This window comes from Lampris incognitus, chromosome 3, assembly GCF_029633865.1.
Source record: "Lampris incognitus isolate fLamInc1 chromosome 3, fLamInc1.hap2, whole genome shotgun sequence".
Classification (NCBI taxonomy): domain Eukaryota; kingdom Metazoa; phylum Chordata; class Actinopteri; order Lampriformes; family Lampridae; genus Lampris; species Lampris incognitus.
In genome coordinates this window covers 101,472,162-101,485,048 of record NC_079213.1, presented here as the reverse complement: position 1 = coordinate 101,485,048, position 12,887 = coordinate 101,472,162, and the positions used below count along the sequence as shown (strand labels likewise).

The window sequence follows — 12,887 nt, the reverse complement described above, 5'->3', positions numbered from 1 at the left end:
AAACAAAAATTTAAAAAAATAAATAAAGCTGACCACGAGCTTACAGCATTTTTGCACGATTCATCTACAATTGCTTAAATATTATCAAATTAACAACAACAATCGGTATAATTGAAATCATACAATATCAATGCTGCAGGTCAAATTTAACTGTGCAAAGAGAAAGCCTATCTGTGCCGGGAAATGTTGGTGATGTCTGCGATCCATACTCCAATTCCAGAGAATATTCTCCAGCATTGAGTCACATACACACCCATACACATACACACCTATACACACACCACATACACACCTATACACAGCACCACATCCACACCTATACACACACCACATACACACCCATACACAGCACCACATACACACTATACACACACCACATACACATACACACCTATACACAGCACCACATCCACACCTATATACACACACCACATCCACACATATACACACACCACATACACAGCTATACAGAGTACCACATACACACACTACATACATGCTTACACACAAAACCACATACACATCTATACAGAGTACCACATACACACTACATACACACTTCTACACAGCACCACATACACATCTATACAGATTACCACATACACACTACATACACACTTATACACAGCACCAAATACACATCTATACAGACTACCACATACACACACTACATACACACTTATACACAGCACCACATACACACTCATATATACACACACCACATACACAGCACCACATACAGGGCACCACATACACACCCATACACACACCACATACACACCTACACACAGCACCACATACATACCTATATACACACCACACACACACCTATACACAGCACCACATACTCACCTATACACACATACACACTTATACACAGCACCACATACACACCAATACATACACATCTATACAGAGCACTACATATACACATCACATACACACTTATACATAGCACCACATACACACCGTACACACCCATACACACACACACACACACACACCACATACACTCTTATGCACAGCACCACATACACACCCATACATAGCACCACATACGCACCTATACACAGCACCATATACACCCATACACAGCACCACATACGCAGCACCACATACACAGCCATACACAGCACCACATACACACACATACACAGCCATACACAGCCATACACAGCACCACATACACAGCCATACACAGCACCACATACACACACATACACACACATACACAGCCTGTCCTCTCTGACAGCAAGTCACTATTTGCAACATGACGCTCTAAAATATCTCGGCCACGATCAGTAACCAGGCCAATATGTTAAGCCCCAAAGCTGCTGTGCGACACAGAAACAGGAGTTTTTTTATGACCTAATGTAGCACTTAGTCCTTCTATTTTGAAAATCCCCTTTTCAAAAACGCACAAAACGAGCGAGCTAATGAAAAAGATACGCCAGATAAGCTCAGGAGGGCCGCCACTTGACCGGCGGAGAGAGAGCGAGCGAGAAACTGCAATCTGAGAGCCAAGCGGCTAATATCCCGGTCGTGTCTTTTCAACAGAGTTGATGTTGACCCCTGTCCTCCACCTCCTCCTCCTCCTCCGCCCTTGGTCCACAATGTTCTGCTCAGACAAAATCATTCAGGCAGGCAGAAAAGTTTCACCTGCCATTTCGGGGGCACCGAATCCCCCGCTGCATCGGAGGCCTTTGGCAAGTGGAAACAAATGTTCACAAAATGGCAGGGAGGGAAACACACTGGCGCGGAGCGTTTAACAGATTGCCGATCGTAAAATAAAATCAGTCATGAAAGGGGAGGTATTTTGGCCTGCCAACGACCTGCACGTTACATCAAATTTGTCATAGCTTTCTTTTACAGCCTTGTTTATTCCTCTTAATGGTGCGCAGTTATCCGCGCAGTACGGCTCCGTGTAGGTGGTTTGGCTACAGAAAACGATTGCATCTGCAAACACAACGCCACGATTTGCACGGCAAATCAGCAATGGGGTGTAAATTTCAATGCTCCGGCTCTCCATGACCCCCTACTTCTGACACATTTATACCCCATTCAACACCTTTCTTCCATCTCCCCTTGCCTGCTCTCTTGCCACGGCGTAGCTAACACACCAGGCGCGGGGAACTGCGGGTGAAATTGGCCGTTGTTCCTCACACTCAGTTGGACAATAGAAATTCTGGTATCGCCAGATGAGAATAATGTGCACCATTTTGGCGTTCATCACTGTGTGACTCACGGCGGCAAATCCCTATAGGCCTAGACTGAAACACATACCCATGCAAAGACGCACAAATTCATGTAAGCACCATGGACTTGGCCTGTCACGTTCGTGTGGACGAGCCATCCGCTTCTAACACAAAGACAGTCGGCTGATGACACATGTTCTGACGGAGCGCAACAAAAGCAAATTGTGCAAATGTTGCCACCGATTGTCCGTGTGTGCACTTGGGTTAAATTAGTGACAAATTACCTCTATAAAGCCGGAGCTCAACTGCCTGGCTGGCCGTCATCATCATCATCATCATCAACATTATTAATTACATTATGTTTAAACTGAAGAGGCTGTGAAAGCTGAGGTGTGATCTGTTTTCTGCACCTCCTGCTGAAATGGAAGCCACGCTCCCTCAACGGCACAACTGGTATCATCTGGCAACATATTAGAAAACGGCACCACAGCAGGCAGCTGAATTGTGCAAGTCACAATATCGCACATTTTCATGCATTGAAAGCTAAAAAACAATATTCTCACCCGCTCACTCGGGAGCTCGTATTGCGAGGAGAGGGTCGCCTAAAGTGTAGGGAACAGAGAGACCTGTACCGGTTTGCCTCTCCATGGCTGTGCGTGGAGGGGCCCTGTGCTATATTGATCTGCGAGTGGAGCCGAACGGAGGAACACGGAGAAGCAATCTGGTTCTCTGGCAGATCAACAACAGCTGCAGGTCTGTGAAAGCAGACGCGCCCCCTTTGGGAAAAAAAAGAAGACTATAGACTGCAAAGAAGAGCCACACTTTGCTCGATTTCAACAGAAACATGCTTATAAGGGTGTGCTTGCACAACAGAGTTCGCATGACAGCGTTGGAGAACACTGGCGCTGGGAGTACTCGTTTTCATCAGCTCCTTCTTGTGATTCGCAAGGGTTTGGGGGAAAACTCCAAACAATCATGCAACGCGGGGTTTTTAAGGGCGTTGACAAATTGAATAAGCCCTTCACATTAAGTGGGTGTATCTTGGCAGACCATTAACATGTTATATAGCGTAGATTATCGCAACAGAGCATTTAATTTGTGGGGCAAAATATATGATACCCCCCAATTGTAACGCTGTTTACTACGTTTGTGAATGACTGTGTGTTTGAATTAGTCTGTTGTGTGAAGGCGTTGAAAGCTGTGACATGCTCTCTGACATAATGCACAAACAAAAACCCGGCGAGATTACATTTTCACTCGGGAGTGCTCTGAAAAGGGTGGAGAGGCGTGCAGGAGTCCTCCCATTTCACCAGGTCACACTCTTCCCCTCCTCTCTTCTGGGCTCCTGCACAAACCGGCGGCAGAAAACCTAGCGCTCTCTTTCCAGTGGAGGAAAAGGGCCGGTACCACTTTGATATGCAAATATGTTCCCTCCAAACAGTTGGAATTTGCACTTGCATTAATTCAAACATTTTTTTTTTTGTGCGGGAAGATGTGAAGCGGCCTCCCAACATAAAGAGGCCGGGAGAGGCATTGTAGTTCATGGAGCCTGACATGCTCGTATTACACACACACACACAAACACACACACACATGCACTCCCTTATACCACGGCTTTACACACACTCAAATAAGCCTGTTTTTCACCACATGCAAGGCCGCCGTATGCAGTGAGATATTAGCTCTGTTCTGCTTCTGAGCGCGAGCGCTAGTCACCTGTTCTCCGTCATTTAAGCAACACAAAATGGGCTATGCAGCAATGCTGACTTGAACTTTTGCACAAACCCTAGTAAAGTGACGAGGTTATCTCTGCCTGGTTATTTTTGAATTTCTCAGTCAGGGTCCGGGAGAGACCCCCAACAAACGGAGCGTGAGGCTGTATTTTGCAGATGACTTACACCTTCGTTTGGTCACCAGAGATAATGACCGAACACAGAAGCCAACGGTTGCACACATTCACGGGACTCTAATTCAGAGGAGAATTTGTGTTTTTTCCAGACGTAGAGGGGAGATGGGGGGGGGGGGGGGGACCACGACTCCATCCTGTGATCCAGGCGGGTTCAACACACGGTGGGTCTGAATTATGGATGCATGGTAAAATGATCTAATTTCACTGCCGCTCCGTGATACCAAACAAATGTCCTTTTTTTTCTGAGTAAACATTGATTTCTCAAGCGTTTCTTTTTTTTTAATATTCAGGTCACTTTCATCGTCTATTGTCTCGTCTGTTTGGCTGCTCAGATATGTAATTACTCTACCGATAGGCCCGGGTCAGGAACACGTTCTGGATTTTATTTTCCTTCTCCAGATAAATAGCCAACCTCCAATTATAATGGATTAGCTTCTCAATGCTCTCTCCTCGGGTCATGTAAGGGTCGAAATCCCCTTCCAATTGAAAAGGGATTTCAACCAAAACCATGGGCGGCTTTAAAAAAAGCATGGTGACCAGCACCGAGAGCACCTCCAAACTATGGAGACATAAATTCAGATCAAATGGTGCTTTTCCCTCTTCTGGCTCATATAGACGCGCGCGCGCGTACACGCGCGCGCGCACGCACACCGTTTTTAATAGTTTCCATTCAGCCTGAAGTGGAAGGGAGAGACGGCAGCCCAGCAAATCAATCCACATCTGGTTGCGTTTTGATTAACCATTTTTCAATTAACCATGGTACTCCCCCCCCCCCCGGATCATTTTAATTACTAAAAAACAGACAAGTTCTGTTCGGCGCGACTCGTTAGTGGTTAAAAATCTGCGAGCCACTTCCCCACGTGTAGCGGGGTCTTCAGCAGCGTCCACGCAGGTCTGCTTCTGCCGCGAGGGTCCAACACACATCTGTAATGTGGACTCCCGGACCGGACCGCTATTATTTCACACGAGTTTACCGTCTGCACTTCACCAACGACCCTCTCATTAACCAGAGAAGAAAGTTCCTACACTTCACATCAACTTGTCAGGAGACCCGGACCCTGGTTAAGACTGTGATTTATAGACTTGGTTATTACATCGTTGTCCAAAAACCAGGGGGGGGGATGTGCCCTTCTTACCTTTCTTGAAACGCAGTCGAGCCGACGCGGCTACGATGAAGTCGAAGGCAGGGGAGAAACTATCGGTGGGGGAATCGCAGATTGTGGAAAGACAGTCTGATCGGAACTCCTCTGGCAGGCGGCGAAGGGAGAGACCGTGCAGGTCTGATGCATGCTCCCCTTAATCTGGGACAGACCGGGTCTCGTATCAGGCGGCAGGTTCCTCTTCCAGCCCGTACGTCCCCCCGCACCGGACACGCGCTTCCATGGCGAGGTGTTGCTCTTGCACTCAGTCCTCAGCACTCGTCAACTCTTCAGACAGCGCATCTAAATGGACTCTGTAGTGGTTCTGCTGCTGCTGCTGCGCCGGGACTCCGAGCGACAACAAACACCGCGAAGAAGACGACAAGCAACACCCGGAGGACGAGAACAAAAAAAAAAAGAAAAAGAAAAGGGGGAAAAAAACCTAACAGGAGACGTTTGCCCGTCAAAAAATCCTCTCCGGTTTCCGCTGAACGACGGAAACGAAAGACCGGACGAAGTTTCGGCGGGTCGCGTCTGCAGGAGAAGCCGCTCACGGTGTGCGGACTTAGCGCGGAGCGGCGCGGAGCGACGGTCCCGGTCAAACAGCGCCGGCGCAGCCGAACTGCAGGAGCCGTCTGTGCGCAGAGGAGCCTCTGCAAAACACGGACTGGAGTCCCGGATCCACACTGACTCGGAGTTCAAAACTCATGCGAGTCCAATTACATCAATGTGTTATCACGTCCTGCAAAGACCCACGCTCTGTTGTTTTTTTTGTTTTTTTTTGGGGGGGGGGGTTTATAGCTGGCTGTTTGAATGAGATTCCAACAAATAATGGTGAGAATATTATAAATATATAACCCTCTTTTGGCCCCCTTTGTACTTGGAGGGGCTGCTGCATTCCCTTCCTTTTGGGTAAGAGAGGCCCATGCCCTGTCACAGTAGGCAGTCCAGCCTATTCAACCAATGACAGAGGACTTATTCTACTGTAACACTACCGAGCATCAAAAAGGAAGGGCTATAAGAGTAGAGGCCGAAGTTTTTTTTTTCTTTCTTTCTCATCCTTTTTTTTTCTTTCTCCAACTGGCCTCAAAAGGAAAGCGGACTGACCAGCTAAACTGCTGTTGATATGTGGAACCAAGTTTGCCCAGTTTGCAGATGTAGAGCATCCAATTTCTTCTGATTTGCAAGGCTTTTCTGAGCCCCTTTTTTTCTGTCACCTCATCTTTCTGTCTACGGGGAAGCGGGCCTGCAACCTCTGCTCGCTGTTCTGTGGGTTTAATCTCCGGCGACCCTCTTGTTAAAGCATTCTGAGCAGTGTTCAGAAATGTGGCTCAGCCTTAAAACAGAACACCGACACACCGAGGACAACAGCAACCTGATGGCCGACTATCTATAGTACATTCCTACATTCTCAACCACACTGTCTGCTTATGTCTTTACCTCCACTTAAATCCTCCTTGCATTACTCCAACATATGTATATGTATACATATATATGTACACACATATACATATATACATATATATAGTGTGTATACATTTATGTATACATATAATATGTACGTGTGTTTACATATACATACATACATACATACATACATACATACATACATACATACATACACACACACATATATATATATACACACACACACACACGCACACACACACACATACACACACACATAAATATAATTGATATTTTTCTTTGTGGTGTTGTGTGCTGTGGTGTTTTAATCTATTTTGTTTGTGCAGATATATGTTTGGCCTTTACTTGGACCTGTAACCTCCATTAGCGCAGTCAGTCAGTCTCCAGCAGAGACCAGTGACCTTCTATCTCATCGGTCTTCATGCTCTAATATATTCTTCCGTTATCTTACTCGCTCAAAGCTGTTCTGTTTTACATCGTGTGAGCAACCCAGCAAGTCTTTTTCCAACTAATCAGACTTTGTCCCCTGTTGGCTCTGAAAATATGATGCTTATGAAGATGTAAAAACAACAAGCAGTCAAGTGCATGTTTTTGAGCAGCTGTTTAATATATTAACTGGTTGTATTCTGATGAGGAGCTGTGTGTGTGTGTGTGTTTGTGGTGTTTTCTCTCTTTCCAGTTTCTCCATCCTGCGACGCTGTGGAGCAGTGTTATCCGGTCAAGGAATTCTGCTCAGGATTGTGATCGGGAGAGACGGGGCACACACCTGGCTTCAATAAAACCTGTCTCTCACCCGCTGCGGCCAAACGGGATCTCGGTCCTGCTCACCAGGTGAAGGTGAGCAGAGGAGAGGGGCAGACTTCTGTTTTCATAGGAATAATTTTACATAATAATGCAACCATTTTTGCAAGACACCGGAAAAAAAGAGAGAGAAAACAGATGTAATAAGAAGGTCACTCGATGGCAGATGTCCATATTCTAAGCAATAATTGTTATTTATTAGCACAGAGTGAAAACACATGTGGTGTGTATCGTTTTTTAAATGCCTTAAATTGACATTTCGCATCAATTCATCCCTTTCAGCTGCCTCCTGCAGTCAATAGAGGGCAATAGACTTGTATTGCTGTTTTGGTGAGTGAACATTACACAGCGCCTTGCAAATGTAAAACTAAAAACCTTTAATGGTATGAAAACATGCTTTTCAAGGCCTTTAAAATGACCACAATGATGAGGGAAGGATTATCAGACATGAATCAGACAGCTAATAAAATGTTATTAATTCCAGACCACCTACCTCGAGTCTGGGCCCTCGATTGGAGACGACAGTGCCGGGTGGAGTCATGGCAGTTCCATATAAATTGTGTTTGTGTTTACGATAAACTCTGAGATAATCACATCTCTCAGGGACCACACAATATCGCACAGGATCATTCAGCAAACGGCTCCTACTGGCTCGGGGGCCGGAATGTGGGATGGCTTTTCCTCGGTTGGCTCCCCGGTTAGGCCCACAAAGAATTTATAAAGTGAGAAACCAAAACAACATTTATGAAAGGAGGTTGTTATAGAAACATTGAGTGCAGAATCGCAGCATGTAAACATGAGCACAACTGACGCCATCGTTGTCTCTTCTTGTGTCACGTCAGTAGAGCTGTATAACTGCAGACTTTTCACTTTTTTCCTTACATCGGTTGAGGACGATGGCAGATGCTTTAGTGGAACCTCAGTCAAGTGTGGCAAAAGCAAACATCTCTCCCCATTTCCCATGTTGCTCCCAGACCGCCGCTTAGTCTTCAATTGTTCACCAAACAATGCTTATTGGTTCCTTCCCAAAATATTTGAACGTGATTGACACCTCAGGCACACATGACCAGTCACAAGACTGCTGAGGACTCCAACAAGTCGGCTGGTGACGGCTGAGGATTTATGTCCAGCTTTTAGCTTCAAGGCGTAATTAGCAGAGACATGTCCAACCTCAGCCCCTTCATAATTTGTCTTTGAGACGTTCCCATTTTACTTCGTTCTACTGGGAGTGACCTAGATCTACATGTTAACACTGGGTTGTGAATCTTCGTGTTAGCAAAGTGACCATAACATGAAACAACTTGGTGAAAATCCCCCAAGCGTCAGATCCATGTGAAATGCTGCTGAAAGTGAACTTGCAAGCCTCTTTTTTTCTTTTTTCTTTTTTATGAACATGCTTGACATATATGTGTGCATTAAACCCAGCCGCTGTCCTTTATCTTCTCTGACCAAATGCAACATACCAGCAGATCTCTTGTGTTTTCTTTTGTTTACATCAATTTTGTGCGGCTGGTGTTCTCGGTCTCCATGGATCTCAAACCCTCTGGAGTGGAGTCTTAGTCAAAGGAGGCCTCCGCAGTGCAGGCGGTTAATATTTATGTCGCTATGAGCAACCGTGCAGCTCTGACCTCTCATCACCTCATGGAACTGACCTCTCTTTCTGGACTTAGGAAAGCATCGCTGCTCGCATTGACTCTCCCTTACACAGTCACTTATTCATTATTTACCATATATAACTTTGGGATATGTTGTTTTTGTTCTTCACACAGCAGGTTCTGTCAGGTGCGTGTGGCAGGTTAATAAATAGCAACCTCATGCCAGCAAGACCGGGTTTTACTTTAAAAATAGTTAATCAGATCATTTTAAGCTGCCCCTGATTTTATTTTATTTTTGGATGGATCTTGCTTGTCAGTGTGCCAGTGCGACCATCATCCGATAACAGTGACTCTGTCATGTTTCCTGCGTGTTGACTTTATGATTAAAAAAATCGTGCATAACTTATTGGTAATTTCAAAATTAATAGTTTTGCTTTTTATTGTATTGCAGTGATAGGAGAAATTTGGGTGCACTACAAGTCACATAGCGTTTTGATTAGATGTAAAAAAAATGTGGTCAATAATGTAAAGAATCAAAAAACATCAAAATATATTAATTACCTCACTTGTGTGCTTTTATTTTAATTATTAGTGAAATCTAACAGCAAAGTGCAGCAAGCAGGGAAAAAAAAGTCTGCCAAGAATTTGAGGTCAGAAAAGTCCATTCCTTAACATACATCTACATACATTTACACACTTCACCCACTTTTCTCTGTAGCCTTGAACTGCTTGTGGTTGATTTTTGCTTTTTAGTCTCGTCTGGGGAATCCTACCACAAGTTTGGTGTTGCAATGAGATTTAAGCAGCTGCTTTAAGTGTTTTGATTCAAGGCTCAAGAAACGTTATTGCCACACAACCAGGCTGGTGGTGCATGATGGCTCTATGTTAACATGCCCAACTTCCCAACATAAAGACATAAAATAAATAGATACAATGAACAATTAATAAAACAGCCGTAGACATTTTTTTTTGCTTTAACATATCATTATGAAGTTAACATTGATTGCAGGGTGTAATGGCTACAGAATAACGACACCTTCGGCGTTTAGATTGGTTCCCTATAAGCCTCGCTCTCGCTACGCAATTTTGTCTGCCACCGGGCATGATCTGGCGGGAAAATGAAGGCTCGATTTACGGCACAAAGGAAGTGCGTCAACCATTGCGCAACCAAAACAGGAAGACAATAGCGCTAAATAAATAAACAAGCAAATAAAAACTACATAAATAAATAAAAGAGGATAGCGCTTTTGTTTTCCCCGGTAGCTATAGTAGCTATCCCCAGTAGCGGAAACGGCGGACGATGTGACTGTGGAAACGCTACCCGGTAAGAGAAAAAGAACCCCGTTGACGAAGGAGGCAAAGAAGGTGACGAGGGAGAGCGATAGAAACAAAGGTTAAAAAGAGAGAGAGAGAGAGAGAGAGAGAGAGAGAGAGAGAGAGAGAGAGAGAGAGAGAGAGAGAGAGAGAGAGAGAGAGAGAGAGAGAGAGAGAGAGAGAGAGTGTGAGAGTGTGAGAGTGAACCTCGATGGGGAGAGCTCCGGTGTTGTATCGAACTTTGTTTCCCCGTTGAGCTCTGCTTCCCCCTAGCCAGATGAAAGCGTTCACATGGAAACAGGTTAGCCATCGGTTAGGAGTAGGTTAAGGTAAGCGTTAGGTTAAGTTTAGGGCAGGGGTGGGCAATCTTATCCAGAAAGGGCCAGTGTGGGTGAAGGTTTTTGTTCCAACCAAGCAATTACACATATGTGTCTCTTAATCAAGCTCCTCAGCAAAGACTCTATTGGTTGATTAGTGGGATCAGGTGTGTAATTGCTTGGTTGGAACAAAAACCTTCACCCACACTGGCCCCTTCTGGATAAGATTGCTCACCCCGGTTAAGGGTTAGGATGAGGTTAGGTCAAGATTAATCAAGCGTCCCGGTGTTATATCGAACTCTGGTTGGGGGGGGGGAGACACATCTCAACGGGGAAACAGAGTTCGACACCACACATGGGACTTGAGAGGGTTCCAAACCAACATTCAGTTAGCATTCTTTCTACTGGATCAGTAAGTAACACCACCTGCGTACTTAGTAATACTATCGGATGTTTTACTCTGCCTTTATCATAACACTGAGATCGGGGTTTCTAGTTCAAATTGGGATTCTTACGGTTGTTTCATGCAGGCTGCCAGTCGTTGCTAAAAGCAACAACAAAAAACAACAAAAAAACACTTGGAAACACTGGGGGGTTGAAAAGTTGTCTACAGTCGCTTTAAATAATAATTGATGTCAGTAGAACATGTATACAGAATTTATAACCGACTTCAATCCTCTGGTGATCATTTTGCTCTAAATCACTATAATGACTAAAATGTCTGTTTGCAGTGTTTGTGATACCACTAGTCACAGAGTGTAAACTTGTTTTTGCCACTTTGCTTCTATGCTAGTTTAACTTGTGCTGATATGAACTCAATGGACTACGAGTGACGAGGGGATATATTCTGTTTCTGATATTCAGAGGTGACGAAAATAATATCAATTACTTGTTTCTTTGATTGGTGACTGTACCATTACAGAAATTGAAGTAGTGATACCTTGCACCAGTCAGTTAAAAGTACTCAGCATATATTTTTCAGCCGAATTACATATTCCCTTTCAAAGCCACGTGATTAAATATTTCCTACAATGGCGTGTTTATTCTGAATGGTGAACAGAGACTAGATAATATATCATCGTAAGTCACCATATTTTTCTGGATTTCTGAACTCAGCCAAAAGCCAAGCTGCCAGAGATATTTTAGTCCACTTTTTATGTTAAATAAGAGTGAATGTCCAAACACATCTTCATCATGAACTGATTTAATGTTTTTAATGTTGTTCTCAGACTATCGATGACAAGGCTTAAGAGAGCATTTAAGTTCTAATTTTATGTTAAAAACAGCAGTGATGGGATATTTACACAAGCGTTCACCTGACCCAGAAATCAATAATGGATAATAGAGTAAGACTGTCTTGAGCCTTTCTGAATCGATGGATGTTTTTTCTCCTTTTTTTTTTCATTTCGCATAACAAAAGCAGCTCTAGCAATCAAGCGCTGTCTAAACGTAAATCGACATGTGTATGCTGTGAGCTGGCAAACCAAGTAAAATATTATCAAATCAAGTCCCAATGAATGATCTCATCATTGTGCTCAAATTTCAGTTATTTAATCACTCCGCCTGTTCAGAAACGCTGCTATAGTCCGTTTGCCCAAAAGAACCTGGTGCTTATAATTGACCCAGCAGACAGGAAGCAATTAAAAAGAAGTCAAACACACGAGGGGCTTTGAGATCAAATTTGAAAAAGGCAAGGTCCACCGTGGACATGTTGGGCCCTGGCTTGCACAACTGTCAAATAAGTTGACTGTTAAAAGACCACACTACATAAACAAGTCATTACAGCCAAATTGTATGGTGGGGTAAACACTGAGGAACCTCGGTTCTCCTCAAACTGTGTTTTATAGCCAACTCTTTGGAGAACTACACTTCCTTGTGGAGAGTGGCCTCTATTATTCCACAGGCTTGATGTATGAGACATATACGTGTCAGTTTAAACAAGCGCCAGGGAGCAACGGATATCGGTGAAGAATCTCCATTCGAAGGTTTTGTGTGGAAACTTAGCCAAGTAGAAACACATGTGCTTCACTTGTGACCCATAAAGAAATGATATATGGTGGCCAGTAATATAGTTCAACAGAGGCCAACAGTTCCAATTTGCCTCACTTTGCGGTGCTGTGCTCTGTGTTGTGTTAATGTGGACATATGTTTCAAACAAAAGATGTGGCGTGTTCCCGTTCAGCCGGTGA

The 12,887-nt window shown here is 44.3% G+C and overlaps 1 protein-coding gene across 1 annotated transcript in view; it reads right to left on the bottom strand.

Annotated features, from left to right (window-relative positions):
* adgrl2a (adhesion G protein-coupled receptor L2a) overlaps positions 1-5,364 on the bottom strand; it is a 135,069-nt gene extending 129,705 nt beyond the window's left edge. The window contains 1 exon segment of the mRNA XM_056276891.1: positions 5,241-5,364. The gene's annotated coding sequence lies outside the window, so the exon portion shown is untranslated.
* Between the last annotated feature and the right edge of the window lie 7,523 nt (positions 5,365-12,887).